Genomic DNA, 27,980 nt, shown 5'->3' on the forward strand with positions numbered 1-27,980 from the left:
ACTTTATATCTATGGTAGCCGGCTACACCTTTTATACTAGTATGAGCTTGGCACGGTGCTGAAAATTCTAATAGCTTCCCGAAAGACTAACATCCTTCTGCTTGGCACTTACTGTTATTTCTCAAATGTTTGTGAAACCACTATCTGATCTCATCTCAGGGAATTTTCTTCAGTGAAACTAAATTTATGTTTCTATTATCCCTGAACATGTGCAAAATTTTGTAAAACGATAATGCAAAGTGTTCCAGGATGGAGGAGCAGCACTGAAATTCTGTCCTCCAAATGAAGACGTGTGTGACAATAAGAGAAAAGCTATGGCTTCCCAGTTAAATATTACCCTCAGCTAAGCACCAACAACTTTCATTATTAGAATGCACAAAAATAAGTCCTTCCCTACTTCTTCCCACCCACAACCCCCTGGAAGCTTCTAAGGAGTCATAACCCAGATGTCACTGTGGCTTTCCCAGACTCTCAGGAACTATATTAGAATAGGTTAAACTCTCTGTGGAAGCATAAAGCCCAGAAACCTGTGAATCCCTGAAACTCTTAAATCCTCAGGGCCACTTTTTCACTTGTTATCTTGCTAGACGGATGTGAAATTCAACTCTTCCTCAACACACACACACACACACACACACACACACACACACGCACGCACACACCTCATTATACAAAAACCAGTTTTCTTGAAGGTTACAGGATCATGAGAAAAGGACACATTCAACATATTTCAAATGACATAACATCCCACAGTGCATGTTGCTGTCCTTAGGCACCTTTCAGCCTTCCTTTGTCCACAATCCCCATCAAGGAAGTTTCTCACTGACCCTTTGTCTAAGCCTCCTCTCCTCACTCCCCATACTTCCTGGTCAGCCCTCCGAATTCTTCCCCCAGCTCCTCCTGTGGGGATACAGAGGAGTTCTGCTCCCTCCAGGTCCCTCCCAAAGGCTCTTCATGCTGGGCAGACAATTGCACCTGCCACAGAGTTATAGGGACCCACTCCCTTAGAAAGACAAAGTGGTTGCACACATCATTTTCCTAACATGCAGTGTACATTTTCCCTGAGTTTTGTGTCTTTTTAAAAACTTTAAAAATATGTTTCACATCCTTTTCACTTTTTGTCAGAGATCAAATGATATTTATAGCTCATAAGGCTTAACTCCCATGGTTTATTGACATAACAAATAAACTTATTTGCTCCCCAAATGGAAATTTTATAGAGGGGTACATTGACTCTTTCCCAAGTTGACTGACAGTTAAATTGCCTGCAGTAAGATTGACAATAATTTTCTATTTTTTTATGTCCTGATCGCGTTGCCATGAATCTTTCCCAGGTCTTGATGAATAAATGCAGTCTCACGTGGCTTTGGGAAGCTTAGAAAAACAGACTCTCCCACAGTTGTGGGGCAAGAAGCTACCATTAATCGATGTCAGACTCTGTACTAGGTGTTTATATCATTACGTTATTAAATTCAGCATGTTACTGGTTTTGAGAAATGTTCTAAATATATATGTTTAATAACTATCTCAAGGTACACCAGCAGTATCATTTTTAGTATCGTTTTTTTTTTTAATTAAGTGACCCCATTTAATAGCTATTTTTTCTTTCATACTAGAATTCAACATTTTTTGGTAACTTTTTAAGTACCAAGACTAAATTTTAACATCACCCGCCTTCATGGCCTATTGCTAATTGGGGAAAAATATCCAAGTGACCAAAATTATGCCTTCAGGAACATTTTCAAATTAATGTGCATTCTGTTAATCACAATGGTACTTATATTAGCTACCCAGTCTCTGTGGATTGGATCATCAGGAGAAGCCTCTCTGTGGAGGTGACATCTGAGCTGAGGCATGAAGAGACTATCATGGGAAGATCAGAGAAATAGCAAGTGTAAAGGTCTTGAGGTGAGAACACACCTGGGATGTTGAAAAGAGAGAAGTGGCCCAATTGGCTGATGTATTGAGCAAAGGTCAGTATTCAAGAGGCTGTCAGGGACCAGACACCACAGGGCTTTGAAGTCAGGGTAGGAAGCCTGGCCTTGATTCTAAGTGCAATGGGAAGTCATGGGGAGATGGAAGCAGGGGAATGGTACTGATGTCATTTCAGTTTTTACTAGACTGCTCTGGCTGCTGTGAGGAGAAAGACTGGAGGGGGCCAGGGAGAAAGCAGGAGATCTATAGGTAGGCTCCTGCCCTAGTCTAGATGTGAAATGATGGGGCGGGCTTGGCCCATAATGCCAGATGAAGAGGGAGGAGGGCAGAGTGGGGCCATACGCCACACAGATATGTACCACACAACACCTGTACCGGATCAAATGTGTGCCATACTGATGCTACACTCATAGCAGCAACAAGTATCCATGTGGTGTTGGTTATTTGTATGGAAACATAGGCTCCTTTCAGTAGCACCAGTTCTCCTCTTGAGAACCACTGCTTTAAAATATTGCGGTAGGCATGGTGGGAGACACATGTGCTCCTTTCTATCAGCAGGTGAACCTTCAGAAGTATCGCATGAACTATTTTAATCTACAGATATTGGAGGTAATTCTTTCACATCAGTGCCTGATGAGGCTTAATTAGTTAATGCTTACAGGGTGGTTAAAAATGAAAAATGAAAAATGTTTAAATGTCAACTATGACTCTGCTTAATTGTATTGTAAGCACTTAGCTCGGAAGCTTGCTGAGAATTCCTCTTTGAACCGACAGCTATTCTCAAGGGATAGTAAGAAGACAGGAGCAGCCTTTTCTAACTGCAATCAAAAGTGCATCTATCACTTCACATTCTCTTCCAGAAAGGATGTAGGAATCAAGCCCCGTGGAGAGGTTCTTCATTATCTTCTAGAAAACCATGTCAGAGGGTCATTTTTATGAGAAGACGAAGCTCATAGAAATACCACACTATACAGTGTTATTAGAGAATAAATGTTTCCAGAAACTGTCTACCTTGAAGCACCAAATCCTTTTTATTTTAACTAATTCTATCTATTTTAACTATCTCTATTAAATGTCGGGCACACTTCCCTACATGTAGGGAGGTATATTCCATATGACTAAATCTTTTTTCCACATTTCAGGTTCATGATTTCAACAATGAGTACCATGTTGTGCTGTGAGCAAGTGATACCTACAGGAGCTGTCACATTCATGAGTTGCTGCTACCACTGAATGGTCTGCCCCTTGTGGCTTTTTTGGGTGGATTTTCCATCTTTTACAGTCAAGCCATCCATCCACTGTCACTATTACTGTCATGTTCACTCCAATGATTCCTCATTTGTTGTTTTTAATCTGCTGCAAGCTGAATTGGGTGTAAAATAATGAGGGAAGGGGTGTAAAGTGAGGAGATGAGGCTGCTCTGCTTTGAGTGAAAGTGTTTTTGAGTTTTATCATCTCTGTTGGGACCATGTGAAAGACTGTAGGACACTGGCATTACTTTATAAATGGAAAAGCAAACCAAGAAAGGATTTGTCATTATCACTCACTCTCATTGTTCAGGTTCCTGTTGCTACTGGAAAAAAATTACTATAGACTTACTGGCTGAGAACAACACAATGTATTATCCTATAGTTCTGGAGATGACAAGTCCAAGTGGGGCTTCCTGGGTTTGGGTCAAGGTGTTAGCAGGGCTCTTTCCTCTGGAGGCTCTAGAGGATAGTGTGCTGCCTTGCCTTTTCCAGCTTCTAGAAGATGCTGCTTTCCTTGGCTTACAGTTTCCTTCCATCTTTAAAGTTAGCAGCAAAGAGGGGGGCTTAGTTGGTTAAGCGTCTGACTCTTGGTTTTGGCTCAGGTTGTGATCTCAGGGTCATGAGATTGGGCTCTGCTTTCATTGGGCTCTGCTTTCAACCAGCAGTTTGCTTAAGACTCTCTAACCCTCTCCCTCTGCCCCTCTCCCCAAACTGCATGCTCTCTCACTCTCTCAAATAAATAAATCTTTGGGGCTCCTGGGTAGCTCAGCTGGTTGAGTGTTGGACTCTTGATTTTGGCTCTGGTCATGATCTCAAGGTCATGAGATGGAGCCCTGCATCAGGCTCTGCATTCAATGGGGAATCTGCTTGAGATTCTCTCCCTCTCTCTCTGCCTCTCCCCACCCCCACTCTCATAAATAAATAAATAAATAAATGCAGCAAAATATCTTCTTTTTTTCTCATTAAACTTTTGTTTTAATGGGTCTCAAAATTCTGTGACAGATTTTTGGTCAAGTTGTTTCCAATAAAAAGTACTGATTTTAAAAACTAATAACTTAAAACTGCCACACACGCACAAAAAAAAAAAAAAAAAAAAAAAACACCAAATGGTCCACAAAACATTCTCCTTTCCTTCTGAAGGTTTTACGATGCATTGTTATCATTAACCAGTCTTTTACTATTAAACTTAAATGGCCAATTGACACAAACAGTTCTGAGACCGTTCTTCCACCACTGATTAAGACTGGGGTGGCAGGTATTGGGGATAATAATCATTTAGCCTTCTGAGCTTTCTGGGCAGACTCGGTGACTTTGCCAGCTCCAGCTGCCTTCTTGTCCACTGCTTTGATGACACCCACAGCAACCGTCTGTCTCATGTCACAAATAGCAAAACGGCCCAGAGGAGGATAGTCAGAGAAGCTCTCAACACACATAGGTTTGCCAGGAACCATATCAACAATGGCAGCATCCCCAGATTTCAAGAACTTGGGACCATCTTCCAGCTTTTTTCCAGAACGACGATCTATCTTTTCCTTCAGCTCAGCAAACTTGCAAGCAATGTGAGCTGTGTGACAATCCAGCACACGTGCATATCCAGCACTGATTTGGCCTGGATGGTTCAGGATAATCACCTGAGCCATGAAGCCAGCTGCTTCCATTGGTGGGTCATTTTTGCTGTCGCCAGCCACGTTGCCACGCCGAACATCTTTGACAGATACGTTCTTGACATTGAAGCCCACATTGTCCCCAGGAAGAGCCTCACTCAAAGCTTCATGGCGCATTTCAACAGACTTTACTTCAGTTGTAACATTGACTAGAGCAAAAGTGACCACCATGCCAGGCTTAAGAACACCAGTCTTCACTCGGCCCACTGGGACAGTACCAATATCACCAATTTTGTAGACGTCCTGGAGAGGCAGATGCAAGGGCTTATCAGTTGGACGAGTTGGTGGCAGAATGAAATCTAGAGCTTCAAGCAGTGTGGTTCCACTGGCATTCCCATCTTTACGGGTGACTTTCCATCCCTTGAACCAAGGCATGTTAGCACTTGGCTCCAGCATGTTGTCACCATTCCAACCAGAAATTGGCACAAATGCTACTGTGTCAGGGTTGTAGCCAATTTTCTTAATGTAGGTGCTGACTTCCTTAACGATTTCCTCGTATCTCTTCTGGCTGTAGGGTGGTTCAGTGGAATCCATTTTGTTAACACCAACAATTAGTTGTTTTACACCCAGTGTGTAAGCCAGAAGGGCATGCTCAGGGGTCTCCCATTCTTGGAGATACCTGCTTCAAATTCACCAACACCAGTAGCAACAATCAGGACAGCACAGTCAGCCTGAGATGTGCCTGTAATCATGTTTTTGATAAAGTCTCTGTGTCCTGGGGCATCAGTGATGGTCACATAATACTTGCTGGTCTCGAATTTCCACAGGGAGATATCAGTGGTGACACCACGTTCACATTCAGCTTTCAGTTTATCCAAGACGCAGGCATACTTGAAGGAGCCTTTTCCCACCTCAACAGCCTCCTTCTCAAATTTTTCGATAGTTCTTTTGTCGATCCCACCACATTTGTAGATCAGATGGCCAGTGGTGGTAGACTTGCCCGAATCTACGTGTCCAATGACGACGATGTTGATGTGAGTCTTTTCCTTTCCCATTTTGGTTTAGGGTTAGCGGCGGTTTTCATGACACCTGTGTTCTGGTGGGAAATCCGTTGCAAAAAAGCGCAAAATATCTTCAAATCTCTAACTTCCACACTCTGCTTTCGTCATTACTTCTCCTTCTCTGATGCTTTTTAAGCACCCTTATGATGGCACTGGGTGCTTTCAGATAATCCAAGAGATTATCCATCTCAACGTCCCTCACTACACCTGTCTTGTAAGGTAACATAATCACAAGTTCTGGAGGGGATGAAGATGTGGACCTTTTTGGTAAGCCATTGTTCTGTCCACCACACATGACAAATGTGAACCTCTTTAGTATTGTGTGGAATACTGGTAGCTGTTTGTGATTTTTTAAATTACCAATTTTCTTAAAATTTCAAAGAACCTAACAATCCACTTAAGGAAACTGGGGGGCTTATTTCCTTTCTGTTTAAGTCAAGATGTAAGGATTCAAGTATACCTGCATTGGAGATAGAGATTCACCTCCCCCTCCCGACAGGGATAGGAATTTACCTAGACTTCTAGTCTGCTGTGGGGACTCCGAGGACACTCTTTCCTTAGATGTCCAATCAGGGAGGCTTATCTATACACAGGTGACTGCTGTTTAGAGTGGTTCCCAGAAGCAAACCCTTGACTGCTTTATAGAATTAGGTGCTCAGCACATGCTCCTTTCTTCAGATGATCAGGTGACTAGAGGCACCTATCTCCTGTATTCAAAATCTATGTGACTCCTTGTTATGCCTACATATTGTACAGAGATAGAATATGTATACCTGTGTTAATTCATCTGTAATAAGTGAATAATGAGATTCCTATCAAAGTTGGGTAATCAAATAAAGAAATGTTTCTATTTACTCTGAAAGAGGAAAAAAGTTCAGCCACACAAATCTGGAAATATACTTTTCATTCATTCGCAAATTTGTGAATTGAGAAATCAAGATAAACAAGAGAGATGAAGTCTCTGCCCTTAGTGGATTTATATTCTCATTTGAAGAGGCAGATTCAAATAATCAAAACAAAAAAAATGTTTAATGTTATTGGAGATTGTCATTAGGACCATCAAAGGAACAGGGCTGGGGTTGTCAACTTGTTGAACTTCAGGATAAGCCTCTCTAGGGCAGGACAGTTAACTCTGAGCCTCTTGATCTGAAAGATCAAGAGGCAACCATGGGAGACTGCTATAGGCAGAGGGAACAATGCAAAGGCCTCCAAGGTAGAAAAGAGCCAAGCAAGTGGAAAGAAGATTAAAAAGTCAGTTTGGCTGGAGCATAGTGTGTGATGAGGTAAGGGTGAGGGGCAGCAAGGACCCAGATCAAACAGAACCTGTTGGTTTCAGCCTTACTTGAAGATGAACAGGAAGCCATTAACGTTTCAGGCAGATGAAAGATATGAAGAATGACATTTTCTAAGACTGTTTATGGAGATTAGATCGATAAGAACAAGAATGGAAGCAGGAAGACCAGTTGAGTAACTAGCATAGCCCCCAAGGCAAGGCGGCGGGCAGTGCCCAGGGAGATGAGCCAAAGGGGATAATATAATGGCAAGGTCAATTTCTGAAGGTGGGATTGACAGGAAGTACTCATGGATTAGATGTGGTGGATAGGAAAAACAAGGAGTTCAAAACAATTTCTCCTCCTTTTTGGCTTATTAACTGGATGGATGGTAGTGACATTTATCAAGAAGAGGAAAATCAGAGGGAAAATTAAGAATTCCCTTTTGGATATTTATTATTCACAAGCCTGATAGACACACAAGTTGAAATGTCAAGTAGGCTGCGGGATGGAGAATCTTTAGCACAGGAGGAAACCAAGCACAAAACTGTATTTGCTATTATTGCACTGTCTCCTATGACAGGATTCCTCCTTCCCCAGGCACCACTCTTGGCCCTTAGAAATTATCCTCCTTTTTGGAGTGACCTGGGTTTGCTACTTGATGATGAAATATCCCCGAGTGGTTAAGAATCTGTTTGGCTCTTAGAGTCTGCAGTAGTCATCAGAGGTAATGAGCAGCCAAAGCTGTACCTGGGTACTTACACACAAGGTGCAACAAAACCAACCACCAAGTGTCTATCTAGCACGCATAAAATACATAAAGTCTTGGTGAATGAATGATTTTCTGTAATGTTTTTATTTTTTATTGGGATTAGCAGATGTGAGTCTCTAATTTTCCCTAAAACAAAAACAAAAACAAAAAGTTATTTATGGGTCTGTAAGCTAGACCTCTGCTTCTCAGACCTTAATGAATTGGAATGATTCTATGAATCACTGGGAGTCTTGTCAATAATGGCAAATTCTGATTCAATCAGAATTTGGGGGAATGCTTGAGATTCTACATTTCTTATAAACTCCCAGGTGTTGTGGGGCTGTGGGCTTTCCAATCACACTCTGACAAGCAAGGGAATACTCCCAGCCTCTGTCCTTCTATTCCTGAGATGGACACAATTAGGTGGGCAAGGGTTCCACAGCCAAGTGTGACCATGGGTGTCATTGTCTCCTATGGACTCTCTAGCAATTCTTTTTGATTTTATCATCTGACACCCAACATTTGTTGCCATACTTTGTTAGTTATCATTCCATGCTGTCTTACTGTCCAAACAAACTAAAAGTGCATTCGAGAGCAAGGATAAAGCTCTGTAATTTTTTTTTTTATTACTAGCCCCAAAACTCCATTTCCACACCTATACAAGGTAATGGCCCAGGTAATATTTGTTGGTTGATAAATGGATTTCCCCAGTAGGGATGGACTCATTAGCATTAGCTAGATTCATATAGAAATAGCAATATGGCTTTTTCTATGAAGCTTAAAATTAATATCAGATAGATTTATACTTAGGCTTACATGTAATAAAGAGACAGAATGTGTATGTGTGTGGTAAAAATCTGGGTTAATTGCATAACAAGATTCTTCCCAAAGTTGGATAATTGAATAAAGAAGTATTTCAGAGCACCTGGACCCTCTAACTGCATCTCAATTACAAAAGGATTACATAAAACTGTACTTCCATATTAAAAACAAATTAAACAATAATCACGAATATTATCCAAAATAATAAAGTAACAGTGAGTAGCTGCTTGAAGTGAATTATCAGGAACATTTTCATGATTATTCTTTAATTAATTGCTTCCTAATCTGAAAGCTTCTCTGCCTCTCAGTATGCATAGCAGCAGCATCTTGTACTTCCTTCCCCAGAACTCACTAGCAGCTGAACAGTTTGTTCGATATACCATGGCAATGAAAAGAACATTTAGCTATGTGGGGAAACAATCTCTGTGTGGCTGCCACTTGGAATCTAGTATGAATTACATACGGCAATTAATCCGAAGACCATTGTCTGAATGACAGCCATCTCTCCGGGGGTCGTCACTTCCCCTTTGTCCTCCCTGGCAACAGGGTGCCTGGCACAGCAGCCAGAGCAAGACCACTCTGGAACGATGAGGATGGCCAGCTCTGATCTCTGCCCAGCAGTGTCGCTCAGAGATGCTGCTCTAAGGGGTGGCCCGCTCCCAGGAACAGCTGAGCAGGAGTCTAACCACAGCTGACTTTTCTTTTCATTTTTCAGAAGTGTCAATTTCCCAGTCAGTCATTCTTTAATAAACACTTTCAAAGCATCTATTCTAGGTTAAGCGCAGTGCTCGGCTCTGGATGAGATGCAAGGACAGATTCTCGCTCTTTAGGAGCTTGTAATCCACTAAAATGTGGCTCTGAGAGGGCTGGAGCTTTATCTGCCTTGCTCACGCTGTATTCCCCAAATCCAAGGGCATGCTTGGTTTATAATAGGTCTTCGAAAAATATTTCCAAGTGAGTGGACAGATGAATGGATGGGTTCAGTGGGGAGCCAAGATACATAAACGATTACCTTCTGGTTAATAGAGTACTTTATATAAAATTATACCAAAGCTACAATTTATGGAGCCTCCACTAAGCCACGTGCCACGTACCATCCTATCAATTCTGCACAGGACCTATTTGAATCCTTACAATCACCTCTGGTAGCTGTGTCATCACTCACTGCACACGCATGGAGCTGGTGTGAAGAGTAGCCATGTGTTGTGCCCCAACTCACATTGTTAGTGATAAAGAGAGAACTCAGGTTCAGGTCTGCTGACTCCAGAACTCTTGACTGTTACACTCTCCCAACTGCTCTCTCTCCCGACTCTAAACACCCAAAGAGCTTCCAAATTGTGAGTCCAAATTTAAGAAGGAAAAAAGGAAAAGTGTGAGTAATTTTCTGCCAGGGGAATGCTAGCAAAAGCAATCTCTAGCCTGTTGTGAGATTGCTCTGCTTTCCTCAGGGTTTTCTTATAGTTTGAGCTCAAGGAAGAAGCAGAGAGGAGACCCAGACTGACTCATCCATTGGCTGGATGAGTCAAGATGACAGAGCTTGCCTCGAAGAGAATTCCAATTTTCATTAGCAGACTGAAGTCAGGTGGTACTCCTTTAAGACAAGCTACAACAAAAACTCTCACCTTCAGCAGTTTTGAATACAGAGAATCTGCTATTGGCAGCACAGTTGGAGGTAAGGGCAACAAAAGGTCAGGATTTTTTAAAAAGTGACTTTTTTTCAGTGTTCTAATTTCCAGATAATATTCCAACGTACAATCCTATGTTAAATGAGAAAGGAAGCAAGGATATGTACCATGAATATCTGAAATCAGTCACAGACTTGTAAATTCTGAAGGTTTCCTCTTCAGATTACTCACCCGCCACTGAAACTGGGAGCTGATTGTACAGCTGCGGGTGTGCTGTGGAAGGAAGTTCTGCGTGGACAGTAGAAGTTGGGGACAGTCAGAGAACCCCCAAAGCCCAGAGCTCTCAGGATGGCAGAGAGACAAAAACTCTGAGAGGTGGAGTGACATCCAAAATAAACGTCATCCTCCTTGAAATGTGCTGAAAGCTAACTATCTATCATACACCTTCAAATCACTTCTCTCTCTACTCCCCCCAAACTTCCCAGGCATCTGTCACATTCTGTTCGACTCCACATCTTCCTGGCCTTTAGCGAAACATGAACACTGAGGAGAGCGGGTATAGGAGGGGTATTTAATAAAAGCAGTTCAGAGCAGTGGTTCTCAAAGTCATTCCAGATCAGCGGCATCTGCTAGACCAGGGGTCTGCAATTTTTTTTTTCTGTAAAGGGCCAGAGAGTAAATATTTTAAGCTTTGTGGCCAAGAGGGAAAATTGAGGATATGATGCAGCTACTTACATAACAAGAGAGGAAATCAAAATTCCACAGTTTTATTGATGAAATTCAAAGTACAATGAGTATAATTTTTTTGTAATACAGATATGCTAATAAGAAGAATGCAATTCTCTTTGTGGGGGACATTTCACTTCACTGGGGTTCAAAGCTAGTGTTTCCTATCATAGAATCAAAGGCTTACCTGCAAGAACCATTATCAGCTTGCTGATCTTACAAACACAAGTTGCAGCACAAATTTGGCTCTTGGACTAGTCCTGAGAACTTGTTAAAAATGCAAATCATAAGGCTCCACTCCATACCTACTGAGTTAGAAAATCTGGGGGTGGGGCCTATTACCTGTGTCTTAACAAGCCCAAGTAATTCTGATGCACTCAAACATGTGAGAACTACTGGTTTAAACTCACCATGGAAGGGTCAGTTAACTCCACCCACCCTGCTGTTACCGTGGTAACAGCCATTTCCCAGTCCTAGACTTCAGCCCTACCTTCCTACTGATATTATTTTAATGAGTTTGGGTGTATATTTTTATTTCAAAAAAAATCTTCTGGGTCTCAGGCAACTCATTTAAGAAACATGGCATGCCCATGCCTGCTCCGAGATTTCTGAGCTGAGAAGCAGGACTCCTCCGGGAAGAGGAGCAAAGCCAGTGAGTAGAAACCATTTTTAACCAAAGTGGCAGAAGGATAAACCCTCAGAAACTTTGTTTTCCATAAAGATCTGTGATAGAAGTTTTTCCATGACTTCCAATGACTTAATCTTTTCAATTGCTACTGTAGAGCTACCTTTGGCCAAGTGAAAACTAAGTGGAGTTACAGTGCAGGTGCTCTTTCTTGATTGAACTGGTAGTTTCGGTGTTATAATCATTTCGCACAATCCTAAATAATATCTTTGTATCAAACTGGGAGGGAAGAATTATAGACTGTTCCCTGGGTTAATTCTCACTCTGACTCGTCTTCTCTATTAAACTGCCTCAGTATCTCCATATGTACAATGGACTTAAACTGCACTGACAGGATTGTCTTGAAAATAAATGGGTTTGTGAAGGTCTCTGAAGTTGACAAATGCTGAGAATTATCATTAGATATTATTGTCCTGACAAACTGATGAGATGAGGTTTATGCCGACAAAGAGTACAGAGAGCCACTATTCATGCAGTATCTCTCCTGAGGCAAAACAGACTGCTTCATTGTCCATCTGGCACCTCTGAAGCATTGGGAACTTTCTGCTAGAAATTCAAATAGTTCTTTAGACCCATTGGACAGGATACCTCTGCAGAGACATTTTAAGTAGGTTCCCCACTGGCCTGATCCCACCTCCATCCACTATCTGAAATTCAGATCAGTGGAGTCACTTGGAGGTTAGACATCAAAAGGAGAAGGTGAAGGGAAATTTTCTCCACAAGGGCTTTGGTAAGTCTTCCAGAAGCAGCTTCCAGATATTTCCCATTAATACTAGTTAATTGATCAAATTAGGTAGATGGCTAGGAAGTCAAAAAGAGCCAGATCCAAGTGGACAAGAGGTGGGGTTTTAGAATGATGGGGGTAAAGCCAGGAAGGCTATAGATGTTTCAGGGGAACTCTGTATTCTCCTACTTTTAAATGTTTGCCTGAGACAAGCAAGGAGCTCAACTCTGAGGGGGCTCAGTATCCCGTTCCTCATCAGGCTGAGCTTCAGTTCAGGAGGTATAAAGGAAAGACACATACACCCAACGATGCACCCAGCTATGGTGGCGGATGAAGACACGCTTAAAAGAAGATAGAAATGAAAGAGGTGAGGGGGAGTTTAGAAAATGTATCCCTAGGCAAATATGCAGCTCTGCATCTACTTTAAAAATCTAAGACCTATGGGAACAATTTGTTTTAACTAGCACTCCAACAAAGAAGGAAATAACAGGAAAAAACATTACTAATTAAAAGAAAGCAAATCTTGAAAAGAACTCTGTAGAATCAAAAGAAGTATGTTATATTTTTTAAAATAAAAATAAAATGTATACAGAGGTAAATCCACAACTGTTTCAAAAACTTTCACCTTGATAAATGATACTGTCGATTGTTATTTCTAATTCCCACTTTATGCCGTATTTGGTACTTAGGTTATTTGTACTGTGATGTATATTTTTTCCCTTCTATTCTTTCATCCTTTCGTTATGAAGCCAAGGATTTTATTTTATTTTTTTCTTTATAAATAAATTATTTTTTATTGGTGTTCAATTTACCAACATACAGAAAAACACCCAGTGCTCATCCCGTCAAGTGTCCCCCTCAGTGCCCGTCACCCATTCCCCCCCACCCTCTGCCCTCCTCCCCTTCCACCACCCCTAGTTCATTTCCCAGAGTTAGGAGTCTTTATGTTCTGTCTCCCTTCCTGATATTTCCCACACATTTCTTCTCCCTTCCCTTATATTCCCTTTCACTATTATTTATATCAGTCTATTTCCATAAATAATCCAAGTGGCTTTTAGATGTTAATCTGCCGAGGCCAGTTCTAGGTGCTAAGTGATACTGAGAATGTCCTAGACCTGAGCCTCAGGTAAACAAAGCAGTGACTGGTGACCCAGGAGTGAGGATCTTGTCTTATTTTGCTTCCTGATATGCTTTAAGTAAGAATAGAGGCACTGGTTAGAACTTACTTCTAGAAAAATGCTTTTGCAGAACTTAACTTCTTTTCTAGCAGTTCTAGGCACAGCTTCTTTTCCAGCTCCAGAATCCTAATATGACTTTGACTGAACTACAAAAGTCCCTGTGCCTCCATTTCTTCTTTTATTTTTCTTTCTTTTTTGGGTGGGGAAGGGCAACGGGGTGGTTAAAACCCTTTTTATTTTATAATAGTGAAAAGGAATAGAAGGGAAGGGAGAAGAAATGGGTAGGAAATATCAGAAAGGGAGACAGAACATGAAGACTCCTAACTCTGGGAGATGAACTGGGGGTGGTGGAAGGGGAGGAGGGCGGGGGGTGGGGGTGAATGGGTGACGGGCACTGAGGGGGGCACTTGACGGGATGAGCACTGGGTGCTATTCTGTATGTTGGCAAATTGAACACCAATAAAAAATAAATTTATTATTAGAAAAAAATAAGTAAAACCCTTTTTATTTTGAATTAATTGCAAATTCACAGGAAGTTGCAAAGCAATGTATAGACAGCAGATCCCGTAAACACTTCCCCCAACTCCCCCAGTGTTAATAAGTGCATCATTATCTCATGATATCAAAACCAGGAAACTAACTTCAGTACAACGCACAAAGCTTACCTGAAGTTTACCAGTTCTATACGCACTTATTTGTGTGTGACTGTGTGTATCTGTATGCAATGTTATCACATGTGTAATTTCATGGAACTACCACCGCAATCAACATGCTTCACTCCACCATTACCAGGAAGTTCTTTTGTGCAACTGCTTGTGGCCACACCCACTCCCTCTCCACATCATCTCCCACCCCTAGACACTGCTAATTTCTTCTCCACTTCTATAATTATGTCCATCTCTTCACTCATAAATGGTCTTGGCATCATATATCTTATCATTCGTTCAAGAATTCCTTCACCCGGTCTGTTCTTACTAATATCTTCCTTTTTAGTGTAATTACAGAAAGTATCCACGGTCATTTTGGGGGTACTGATAAAAAAAATAAAAATACACGCAAAGAAAAGAAATGGAAAAAAACATATTACCTCTGGAATCCCATCACCCAAGAGGTAAGTGCTGTGCAATTTTGACATGTTTTTCTACACTCTCCTTGATTCTGGGATCCATAAAATAGAAAGCTAAAGTTCTCAGAAGTCAGGGTTTATCTGAGGCAACATTGTGAATGTCCTTTCCATTTTGTATGAGTTAAGGAATGCATTTGGATGCATGTTACAAAAACCTAACCTATAATGGCTTAATCATATGAGGGGGCTTTGTTTCTCACATATAAGAAACTGCCAGGGTGGGAATGGGAATATGGGTGGCTCAGAGACACACCAGGGACTCAGGCTTTCTTTGTGCTGTACTCTACCGAGCAAGTTGGATATCATCCCTAGGCTTGTAGGTACCCTTTCATCAATAACATTACAAGTTTTCTCACGAACAATCCTTTGTAGACTTCTGCTTAAATCATGTAGGCCAGAACTGAGTCACACAGCCGCTCCACGCTGCATGGCAGGATGGGATGCATATCTGTTTTCCCAGCCTCTAGAGAAAACAGCAAGGAGAGGGAAGTCAGCAACAACTTTTAGGTAGCCAAAGAGCAGTATCTGTCACATATTATCAAATTCCAAAATCATCTATATTTGAACTTTAAAAACATGGCTTATGTACTTAAGAAAATTCTGGTCTGCTGTTTTCACTTACTATATCATGAATATTTCATATCAAAATCTCACGCAGTTACTGTACAGCAGTACAGTACAGACTATGCCATTGCAGGGTAAAGCCATCTCCCTCACTGCCTGGTTTTGCAAATAAAGTCTCCCGGAAGTACAGCCACCCTCCTTAGTTTCTGTACTGCTGATGGCTGCTTTTGGATGAGAAGGGCAAGCCTCAGTACTCCTACAGAGACCACATGGCTGGCAAGGTCTAAAGTAGTTACTATCTGGCCCTGGACAGAACAAGTTTGCTAACCCTAACTTGACAGCATCTTTAGTGGGGGCTGATTGTCAATACAGTGGATGAAGAGCCCCTGGGTTATCGAACCAATTCTCTACTTTTCTTTTAAAGATTTTATTTATTTATTCATGAGAGACACAGGCAGAGGGAGAAGCAGGTTCCCTGCAGCGGGGGGCCCAATGCAGGACTCCATCCTCTGAGCCAAAGGCAGACGCTCAACCACTGAGCCACCCGGGTGCCCCAATTTTCTACTTTTCAATACTGACATTGTTCTAGTTTCTACCATTACAAAGAAAACAGCGATGAATGTCCATGCACAAAAGTTTGCAAATATCTCTATTTTCATAGGAAAAGAGAAAGCACAGTGTAGTGGTTAACAGAGTGGTCTCTGAGGGGGTGACTGCTGTGTCCAAATCCTGGCTTTAGCAATCATTAGCTGTGTGACTTTGAATAAATGACTTAACCTTTATGAACCTCAGTTTTCTTACCCACAAAAGCTACCTCATACCTTGGAACTGTTGTGAGGATTATATGAGTTAATACTGGCATGGTGCTTAGAAAAATGCCTGCCATATATTAAGTGCTAATAGTTTATTAGCTATTGTTGATACTAATTTTTTATAATTATTATCATTAGTAGTCGGCTAAATCCCTAATGGTGGAATTGCTCAGCGTAGGCAGATTTTAAAACTTGTATTACATTGCAAATATGTTTTCCTATTTCTGAGCGACACTGAATATAATGTTTTAGGAAAGAAGGTTTTTTGGTTTTGTGTTTGTGTGTATTTATTTATTTTTTTTGCCATATCGAGAGGTGAATAATTGTATCAAAATGTAATTGTGGTTCTTAATTTTGTTATTTTTTCATCACCGGTGAAATTAATCAATTTTTGCCGATTTGGCATTTGGATTTCTTACTTTATGAATTGCCTTGTTTGTTTTTCCCCTCTTTTATTCATTATTTCTAATTAAAACCTTTTCTTAGGTATTAGAAACATTTTATATATTAAGGATATTAACTCTTCGGTGCCTATTTTGAAAAATTATTCCTTGTTTTGTCTTTTTAATTTTCCTTTTGATATTCATTAACTAAAATATTAAATTTTATGGAGTGCAAACTATCAGTTTTTTTCTTCATGATTTTGGTCTTTGATTCCAGATTGGAAAGATTCTTAATATCTTAGGATCCAATATATATTCACTCACGTTTTCTTTAATTTTTTAATAGTCTAATTCTTTTACTTTTAAATGTTTAATCTACCTAGAATTCATTCTGGAATGTAGTGAAAAGCAGGAACCTAACTTTTTTTTTTTTTAACTGAATAACAAACTTCAGGATTTGTTAAAAATCTTGACCTGCTGACAATATCACCTTCGATATGTTAAATCTCTTTCATTGATTTACCCATCTTTGTGTATATAGATATATATTTAATTTATCTATTGTCTTTTAATTATTAGAACTTTAATAATTTACTCTAATTGTTATAACTTTATAATACATTTGCATCTGCGTAGCTATTTTTTCTTTACCAATTTTTAAACTTTTTACTTTTAAATAGTTCTAGATTCACAAGGTGCAAAGGTAGTACAGAGAAGTTCCATGTACCTTTCACCCAGTGTTTCCCAGCAGTTACATCTTATGTGACTATAGTACAAAATCAAAACCAGGAAATTGACATTGGTACGATACGTGTATGTAATTCTGTGCCCTTTTATTACATGCATAGATATCTATAACCACCTCGGATGTGCAGATTCCTGTAATCAATCGTTGCAATCAAAGTGAAAAACTGTTCTATCACCACAAAGAAAGATTTCCCTTGTTCTACTACTTTATAGTTACATACCCATCTCCTTCCCTCTCCACCAGCCTGACCCCTGACCAACATCTCTAGCTTCTGAAAACTAGTAATCTATTCTCTATCTCTATAATTTTGGCATTTAGAGAATGTTATGAAAATGGAATTATACTGTATGAACTTTCTGAGACTGGCTTTTTTCACTCAGCCCAATGCATTTGAGATTCATTCAAGATGTTGCATCTATCAATAGTTTGTTCTTTTTTATCGTTGAGTCGGATTCCATGGTAAGGAAGTAGCACAGCTTGACTATTCACTTATTGAGGGACATTTTGGTTATTTCCAAATTTGGGCCATTACAAGTAAAACTACTATAAACAATTGTGCACAGGATTTGTGTCAATATACGTTTCCATTTCTCTAGGATAAATGCCCAGACATTTGAATGCTAGGTCATATAACAAGGGTATGTTAATTTTTTGTAAAAGGAGCTAAATTATTGAGTGATTATACCATTTACATACCCAGAAGCAATGCTTGAGAGACCCTGTTTCTCCTCAACATCATAGGTATTTGGTATTGTGACTATTTTTTAAAAATTTCAGCTGTTTTAGGAGAAATGTAGTGAAAACTCATCACAATCTTAATTTGCATTTTCCTAATGGCTAGTGACGTTGAACATCTTTTCATGGGCATATTTGTCATCCATACATAGACTCTTTAGTGAAATGTCTGTTCATGTCTATTGTCAATTTTTTTATTGGGTTGTTTGGATTTTTTAAACTGTTGAGAATGAAGAGTTCTTTATGTATCATAGATATGAATCTTCTGTTAAGACACGTGACTTACAGATATTTTCTTCCAGCCTATAGCTTATCTTTTTATCCTCTTAATGAGTCAATTTTCCACAGAGCAAAAAAAAATAATAATAATTTTGACAAGGTCAAGTTTATTGACTTTTCAGTATGGATTGTGCATGTTCAAAAACTCTTTCACCATGCCCAAATCTGTCCCACAGTTTTCCCCTAAACATTTTATAATTTTACATTTTACCTTAAAATCTAATGTATTTTAAATTACATCTTAAGGTGTAAAGTTCTGATCCAGATTTCTCTATTTTTTTAAGATTTTAAATAAAATAAATAAATATTTATTCATGAAAGACACAGAGAGAGAGAGAGAGAGAGAGAGAGAGAGAGGCAGAGACACAGGCAGAGGGAGAAGCAGGCTCAGTGCCAGGAGCCTGATGTGGGACTTGATCCCGGGACTCCAGGACCACACCCTGGGCTGGAGGCGGCGCTAAACTGCTGATCCACCCAGGGATCCCTGATCCAGATTTCTTTGTGTATTCTCATGCATTTTTAGTTTATTCAATTATTGTTATTATTCATGTTGTGTATACCCTTTAATCCAGAAATTCTCCTTCTAAGCCTTTTCCCAAGAGAAATGATTTTTTATCTTGTCACCACTTTTTGGTCAGAAGTGATTTGGCTCCTCATACTTTTTCTTTATATTCTGTTTTGCTTTATGGAAATATAATTTGCATAATATATAATTCATCTCTTTTTGATATACTATTTATTCAGTGTTTTTTATAGTATATTTACAGAGTTGTACAACCATCACCACAGTCTCATTTTAGAACATTTTTAATCCCCTAAAAAAGAAACCTTGAACCCTTTTACAATCACTCCTCAATCCCACCCCAGCCCCGGACAACCATAACTCTACTTTCTGGTCCTGCAGATTTATCTTCTCTACATTTTTCAATCAAATGGAGTGATGGATTCAAATATGTGATTTCTTGCACTGGTTTCTTTCACTGTGTATAAGGTTTTTAAGATTGTCCACATTTTAGCATGTCAGCTCCTCATTCCTTTTTTTTTTTTTAAGATTTATTTATTTATTTGAGGGAGAGAGAGGGGAGGGGTAAAGGCAGGGGGAGAGAGAATCTCAAGCAGACTCCTGCGAGTATGGAGCCTGAGGCAGGGCTCTATCTCATGACCCTGAGATCATGACCTGAGCTGAAACCAAGAGTTGGATGCTTAACCGGCTGAGCCACCCAGGAATTCCTCTTCATTCCTTTTTACCACTCAATAGTATTTCCTTGTATGGATGCACATTTTGGTTATCCATTCACAAGCTGATGGGCATTGAGTTGTTTCCACTTTTTAGCCATGATGAGTAATGCTGCTATAAATATTCATGTATGCATTTTATGTGGAACTATATTTTCATGTCTCTTGGGTAAATCTCTAGAATAATGTTGATATGGTAAAAAGAAAATGCCAGTCAGATTTTTATTGGAATTGTAGTAAGGTAAGGAAATAATTGGCATCTTTGCAATACTGAGTCTTTACATCCAGAAAAATGGTGTGTTACTGCATTTATTCAAATGTTAGAACCTTCTTCCAATTCTTCCACTTATATAGACTCCTTGATTAATGGGATGCTGTCTAATATTTCTAATTAATTTTTGTATACCTCCCTTTTGCCCACCAATCCATTCATCGTCTTATACAGAGAAGGGGCATGATAGGTACTTGCCAGTCACTTTCTTCGGTGTTCAGGATGCAACAGTGAATAAGATCAAGTAGCTATTCTCCATGAGCTTACTTTCTAGTCAAATGAAGGGAAAACTTGCCTGAAATCTTGAAATAGCTGTTAGAATGGCAGTGCGAGTTACTATAGTTGGTGAGCAAGACAGGGAAGTGAGAGAGTTAGTGTTCCAGGCAGAGGCCAGACCATCTTTCCCATCCAGAATGCCTCTGAGAAGCAAATGACCCACAGATTTTAGATTGGCCGAAGCTTGCGGTTTTGTGCTAGACTGTCAGGACTACGGTTCTGGGAAGAGGGCCATGATGAAGAATGGATCAGTGTGGTCCTGCTGCTTGTAGGGCAAGAGGGGAGGAAGGGTGGACCATATTCTTGGAAATGAAATAGCCTGTGACAGAGCTAATGGGATTTCCATTTACAATCTCATCACGTTGTAGGATCCTGTAATCCCTATAAATTCCTCAGGTGTATTGTTTATATTACACTGGCTATTGGGCCATGTGACAGCAAAACGTTAAAAAATGCTGGTGTGTCTGTTTGGAGAGAGTGAGAACATCCCCCTCTGAGCATGAGTTTGGGGAGGAGAGAAGAGGGATGGCGGTGACTACTTATAGAAAAAGGCAGATGGCATCTGCCGAGCTGAACGCAAGGAAAGCCCAGAAAGGCTGTGCAGACGAGGAAGGGCTTCCGGCAAAGGAAGAAGAGCTTCCTTTCAGGGGCACAGGGCTCATGATCCTTCTGCCTGAAGATCCTAGGAGAATGGGGGTGGAAGAAGGACCCACCTGGACACAGACAGGATTTTGCAACACCACCAACAGTATTTTGCAAACAACTAGTCCATCAACATGAACCTTGTACAAAAGATGCTGTGATGAGAACGTGTTGGATAATCTGCAGAGTGAACACTTCTGACAAAATGCCCGAGATGGAAATGCAGAGGACTGTTTGAATGCGACGTGAGTTTCTTACCTGATTTACATAGAGAAGTATTTCATGAAATGTTTCTTCAAAAACGGACTCAAAGTGGATTGAACTCTTGCTCTGTCTTAAAACAATATAGGTCTCTAGGTACTGGTCCCTCTGAGAATAGTGAGGTTCTGAATACAAATAACCAGAAGAGAAATTCCCCTGGTGATCCTAAACCTTCTGTGAGTTCACTAATGATCAGTAGAAGGGAGTAAACAGTACCCTAACTAGTGGTGAGACAAACGAAGGAAGTATTCTAGACATCCATAAGGACAGAAAACGATAGCAAAAGATTTGCGTGGATAAAGAAAATGTGCTAGGGAGAAAAATATGAGGTTCAACTGGGGAAAAGCGCCAACTAATACCTCTGGGGTACTGTCCAGAGTAACAAGGTTGTTAATGAGCTAGAGAAACCTGAAAAGCAGCTTTCTAAAAGAGGCCAGAATAAATGAGAAAGCAGGTAGGATTTGCTGTGTGATCCTGAAGGTCAATATGTTAAGTGGCAAAAGCAAAAACAAAACAAAACAAGATGCCCCCCCACACACACACACAAACGGCCAAACACAAAGATCCTTGGTTATCTAACCATCATCATAGCTAACACCATCTCTTCAAAATTATATTCTTGAAGAATACTGGTGTTCCATAACTAGGTCAAGTTGTCCTCTGGCTCAACTAAACGACTGTGCTCTTTTCCAATTTTTAGGATGCTATCACACAAGCGTTCCTGGTTTTAAGGTTTTCTTCCCTAAGTATTCCTTAAAATATTTGCTACTTACTATATTTCTACGTGAGAATCTATGTTAGATGATTTGTGATTCAATCCAAAATCATACATTTACCTAAATTCAGTATCTTATAATGTTCCCTTCAAGAACTGCTCTGAGATTTTCAAATATCCCACCTCCTGAGGAAGTTTGAGAATCACTAATCCAAGTGAGGGCCAACCAGAGCAGTAGAAGGCAAACTCGATAGCTTCTCTATGTTTTGGGACACTGTAATTTTTACTGTTTTGTACAAACCGATGTTTCTAGTTACAGAGAGAAGTAAAAAGTGCAGGAGTCTCCTGACATTACATAAAGGACCTGTCTCCGGTTGCCACATTTTTACACAAGAATGTGAAGGATTGGAGGACAGGAGGGATCTCTAAAAGCCATCTAGTCCTTTCTTCAAATCACATCATTCAATTCCAACTATTAAACATTATGCATCATTTAAATAGTGCATTAATATGTATTGTGTCCAAGAGGTTATGCAATATGCCCTTGAGATTTTTATGGCTGCGAAAGCAAAGAGGGAATCAAATTATCTAGTTGACTTTCTACATCCTTTGTATAAATAGGACATTTTTAGTCTTCACTTCACCTTGTGAGGCAAAGCATCACCCAGGAAAAAGGTATGAAAATTGCCATTTTGGGGCACCTGGGTGGCTCAGTTGGTTGTGTCTGTCTTTGGCTCAGGTCGTGGTCACGGGATCCTGGGATCAAGGCCCACATAGGACTCCCTGCTCAGTGGGGAGCCTGCTTCTCCTTCTCCCTCTGCCTCACACTCCAGCTTGTGCACTCTCTCTGTCAATTAAATTAATGCAATTTTTTTTCAAAAAATTGACATTTTGAGGCAGTTTAGAAATCATCTTGCTCAGAGTTGGAAGACTACAGTGACTTTTGATATCTCTACATGGCAGTGGAGACAGGCCTGGATGATCAAAAAGCTGGTTCCGTGGACAAAGTCCTTGGAGCCTTTCATCCTCCTACCAGCTGAGGAGCAGGATTCCTGACCCCATCCTGACCACTGCCCCTCCCAGGTGCCCTCAGCTTTAGCGGACACTCCCGCAGGAGTTCCTTCACTGCTTACAGGGGGGACTGGCAGAGAGTCTCTGAGTTCTAAGACTTCAAAAATTAGCCATTAAATATATGTTCTAATGTGCCAGTTCTTACAGTGACGGCTGCAAATCACCATCTCTTCTAATTCCCCTCCCTTGAGTCACAGATTCTCGGTCTTGATCATAATATATTTATCTCTGTAAATGAAGACCTCATTTCCTGGGGGGCAGTGGGGGTGGGGGGAGAAATTGGAGCTGTAACACTGATTGGTATCAAAATTATCTATCATTTCATTAATATTAATGTCATCAAAGCCAGAAGTTATAAGTGATTGGGAGGAATCTGAAGGCAATGTGCACACAGCTTCTTCACTTTTGTGAGAGGAATACATTAAGCTCTTACAATTTGCTGTAAATACTCAGAACTCCACAGACCTTTCTGTAGCCAAACCCTGATCTTTGGAGGATGTGGCTTTGGAGAATAATAAAAACCAAGTATATTCTGAAATATTATCTCTGCTTTTTCTACATATCATTTTCCAACATACCATACCAATATCTCACCTCTAGAAAAAGCTGTGTAATCACTTTACTTCACCTGTCAAGAAGTGATGTTGGCATCTTTCTTAATAGAAAAATATTTGTGATGTTTTTCTGAGGCAATGATACTTCAATCTTCTTCAGGATAAAGAAGCCAGCTTAGATTGTTATCAGTAAGATTTTACAGAAATATGAAACTAAATTTAGTGTAAAAACTGCTATAACTTTCATCCTTCAGAAAAGAAAAACCCTTATATTAATATTACTTTGAGCCCATTTTAATCACTTAACATATCTTTTGTGGTTCTCACTGGATTAAAAGAGTTTCATTGTGTACAAATATGCTATCAGTCCTGATTTTATGTATTATATATATATACATATATATATATATATATGCTTTGTGATAGTAATTTGGGCAATTCAATTTTCTATTTTTGTTATGACTCTTTATACTCTCAAAAAACAAAAATGCATTGCAGATGTTACTAGGGGGTCATGTGAAAGGTGTGTGTAGTAAAAAAAAGAAAAGAAAAGAAAAAGGTGGCACCCTCTTCAAATGTGAAATTTAATTCTCCATGTGGCACTTTGGGTCCTCATGATCTTGAGCCCAAACATAAAGATTCCATATTCACTAACTCAGCCGTGGGGATACCAAAGCATTGTGGAGCTCAGAGAGGCCAACACCTGAATTCTAATAGTGGAACAAATTGTAGGACTCACATGATGGTCACAGAAGCCTTGTTTGGAGACTGAAGAAACCCAAGTTTACTTCCTGCTGGGCACTCATAGCAGCTGACCCAAAGGATGCTAAAGCTCTGAAGGTAAGGCGGTGACAGAGCAGAGGCCAGAGAGCCACTGCCACCTGTCTGGGACTCACTTGGAACTACAAAACTATTTGAGGAACATCTCCCTGTCTTTTGGATCTGACCCAAACTTCAGAGGTAGCTTTTACCCTCCATTGTATCTCCAGTATCCAACACGTGATGGATATACTACACCAACATCACCACAACCACTATCATCTGAATCCGGCTGTACAGGCCTAGCTGCCTGCACCCCAAGAAACACCTATGTTGGCAGCTCCAAAATTTCTGTACAGAACATGCTTAGGGACAGTGATATGGCGTGATAGGGAACACTAACATAGCAAGTACCCAGTTTTTGCCCCTATATTTTCATTCAGGTGTACTTTTGGGGGTGGCAGAGGTAATGGGGGACCAGGGCACCTCTTACCCACAACTACTCCTCCAAGATGCCACTGATGACCTCATTTCTTCCTCACAACCTTATAAGAGAGAAGTCATAAATCATCCTTTACTGATAATACAACTATACCCAGACACTTAAGTAACCTGCTCAATATCACATGGGTAGAAGAGGGCAAGTTACTTAGATATAAGTGATCTTAATCCAAAGGGCAATCCAAGAACAGAGTAATTTAATCTTTTACTTTTTTAAAGATTTTATTTTATTTATTCATGAGAGATAGAGAGAGAGAAAGAGGCAGAGACACAGACAGAGGGAGAAGCAGGCTCCAAGCAGGGAGCCTGACGTGGGACTCGATCCCGGGTCTCCGGGATCAGGCCCTGGGCTGAAAGCGGCGCTAAACCGCTGAGCCACCCGGGCTGCCCTAAATTAATCTTTTAAAAAGCTGAAATCAGTACTCAAATCCACCAAACTAGTTTTTTCAATAGATGCATAAATCAGCAAAGTCACCAAGTTTTAACTTCCTTCTATTTGAGCTAAAAACCATGCTGGCTGCCCTCTGTAAGAACTGCATATTTGGCTACAGATGTTACACACCTCCAGGTTAGTTATTGAAACTAACAGTTAAAAGCAAATTCTGCGTCACACATGGATGTACACATGCACGCAAAGATGGGAACTGGGTAAATTCTAGTCTCTCATCCCTAAAGTGGGAGGTCTGGACTACATCGGGGCTTCACAAAGTTTGACATGCACACCTATCTGGGCATCTTGTTAAAATGCAGATTCAGCAAGTTTGGAATGGAGCCTCACATTTTGCACATTTCTAGCAAGCTTCCAGGTGATGCTGATGCTGCTGGTCCACGGACCACACATTGAGGAGCAACGGTCCAGAGTACCTGAAGGCCCCTTCCTGTTCTAAGCATCTTGAGGGTCCATCGATGGCATTCTTGGCCCCTGCTCCCCAGGCGCGCTACACCTGTCAGAGAGGTCATGTCCATTACTGTTCACCTGCCCAACCCCGTACCTTCACTCTACTTAGCCACTTATCTAAAACTTTTCCAGGTCCAAGGTGGGATCTACATCCATGAGATATTCTTTAACTCGCTTTTTTTCCCCTCTCTCTCCAGTGACTCCAGTCTCCATTGATCTCCTGTCTCCAGTGATCATTTTTCTCTAAAGTCTTCTCTAGCATTGAGATTTACTCTCTTGCCTGGCGTCGGTCACTGATGACTTTTGGATGAAATCTAAATGAATTATAGGCTAGTAAGAAGGCCCTGTCCCTTCATTTTTTTCTTTCCATAAGAATACTTCCAAATAGTCAGCTTTTTTTTCAGCCTTCAGCCCTCAATGTAATAGTAGGAAGCATAGTAGGTGCTCAAGAAATACTTGCTAAGTGAATAAACCAAGAATCTAAGAGCTGGACACGTACGAGGTGTTTCAGAAAATGCTTTGTGGATGACTCAGAGACCTGTTACCTGAGCACCAATCTTGGACTCTGACGTTTCTTTATTTTTGAAAACCACTTCCTTGTCTGTGTTTCTTCTTTCCTGCTGGGGACTCGCAGCAGCTCACATCAAAATTAATTCTGAAAGGAGATCAGACATGTGAGCTCCTATTAGTTCTCAGTAGGACAAGTCTGTCTCTCCATAGTGCCTGTAGATGATAAGAAATAACAGGAACGATCTGAGTGTGGACATTTAGGATATGTTCGGGGAGCGTGGGGCAAATTTAGCTGTCGACGGTCCTCGGCTCTTCCACTGATGGAGCCCCCTCTGCAAAGCCCTTTCCACACTCAGCTTTGATCTGCTCGCAGGCCTGCCAACACACCCCGGTTTCTCATCTCAGACCTCAATTATTTTATAAGACACACAATCTAGCTTTGATAGTATACATGGAAAATGGCAGAAGATGCTGGTTGCAGGGGAAAACTGAATGTACAAAAATGAACCCATTTATAAGAGAAAACAACCCCAGTTTTCTCTAATCGAGAGCCTGGTGATTTGTAATGTTCAGAAGAAATGAGGCTGAAGGCAGAGTGCAGGCTGTTTGATATTACCACATGCCATTTATCTAGGATGGAGGGAAGGCCCCACCTGATGTGTTCTACAGAATGCTCTGCAGACTTTTCATCATCTCCTTTCCTCTGTAGTGAAAGCTTTTGGGCTTGAACTCTTTGACACCTTTCAGAAACACAAGAAATGGGCCTGATTGTGACCTTGACACTAGCATGAGTTTACCCTGTTTCCAAACTGAAGTTCTGGAAAGGGATGCTGAGTTCTGCATCTCAGAGGTTCGTCTGTGGGACTTGGGGGGAGTGGAGGCAAAGGCCAGCACCCGTCCCTCGGGCAGGGCAGGGCTCCATGGGCAAGGACTAGAAACACAAACCGTGGAACCTCTCACCGTGAGGTAACCCAAGGCCAAGTGCTGCCTGTCTATGGACATGCTGTCCTTGTGCTTCCAAATGTTCCTGCTCTATCCAGGCTCTGCTCAGTGTTTTCCTGCCTATCTTGTTTCCCAAAGAAATCAAATGAGGCTTTAATGTACTGTTGCAGTTCACATTTTCTCACAGGCTCTTTCATCCTTTACATGTGCCATGAAAACATCTGTGAGGCTACCAAAGGTATGCTGTGGTGGAGTTGTGGATAAAAGACAGGAGGCCGGACAGCCCGGGTGGCTCAGTGGTTTAGTGCCTCCTTCAGCCCAGGGCCTGATCCTGGAGACCCCGGATCGAGTCCCACGTTGGGCTCCCTGCATGGTGCCTGCTTCTCCCTCTGCCTCTCTCTCTTTCATGAATAAATAAATAAAAGTCCTAAAAAAAAAAAAAAAAAAAAAGACAGGAGGCCCAGTTACATCTAAATTTCAGATAAACAACAAAACGTTTTTAGGTTTATGTCCCATGCAATATTTTTATTTGCTAAACCTATTGGTTAGTTTCTTGCTTTCTTTTGTCCTGCTTTTGCTCATCATGTTGCTTCTTCCTGACAGGGGACAAAGCCATGAGAAAAGAGGAGTTTTACATCTTGTGTTCAACCCTGCGGTAACAGTTTCCTTCCACCGTGTTCAAGATGCCAGAAAGAAGGCCTGAGGGTCCCTTCTGTGATGTCCTCAAAGCTTCAGGCTAAAGAATGTTCTCTTGGTTGTGTCTTCACAGACGAGGAATTTGGCTGTAGAGTGACATGAGTTGGAAAATGGGGTTCCCCAGCAGAGTGAAGTAAAAGGGTCCCGGCTAAGGGCACAGAGAGAGAAGCAGCAATGGAAAGAGTGTTTTGCCTTTGGTGAGTGGCCCTGGGCCTCCGCCATGTGGACAGGCAGCAGAGTTCAATCACAGCAGCTGATTCCATAACCCATTCCAGAGAGATTAAGTGCAGATGCGGTCCCCTGTGGCTCCTGATGAATAGGAATAGAATGGGAGAGTGAGGAAAACAAGCTGGGAGGGGGGACTGGTAA

The 27,980-nt window shown here is 40.9% G+C and overlaps 1 long non-coding RNA gene across 11 annotated transcripts in view; it reads right to left on the reverse strand.

Moving 5' to 3' along the window:
- The window catches only part of LOC112925275 (uncharacterized), a 45,390-nt gene that overhangs the window by 14,803 nt on the left and 2,607 nt on the right, over positions 1–27,980 (reverse strand). For 5 of the 11 annotated variants that reach the window (XR_011996732.1, XR_011996723.1, XR_011996727.1 and 2 more), the window contains 2 exons: positions 25,344–27,920; positions 15,012–15,221 (listed from right to left, as the gene is read on the reverse strand). This is a non-coding gene — a long non-coding RNA (uncharacterized lncRNA). Of the gene's footprint in view, positions 1–14,719; positions 15,222–25,343; positions 27,921–27,980 lie in introns of all 11 variants that reach the window. The other 6 variants (XR_011996724.1, XR_011996729.1, XR_011996730.1 and 3 more) reach the window with 6 other exon arrangements.

The sequence above is a fragment of the Vulpes vulpes genome, chromosome 13 (assembly GCF_048418805.1).
Source record: "Vulpes vulpes isolate BD-2025 chromosome 13, VulVul3, whole genome shotgun sequence".
Classification (NCBI taxonomy): Eukaryota; Metazoa; Chordata; class Mammalia; order Carnivora; family Canidae; genus Vulpes; species Vulpes vulpes.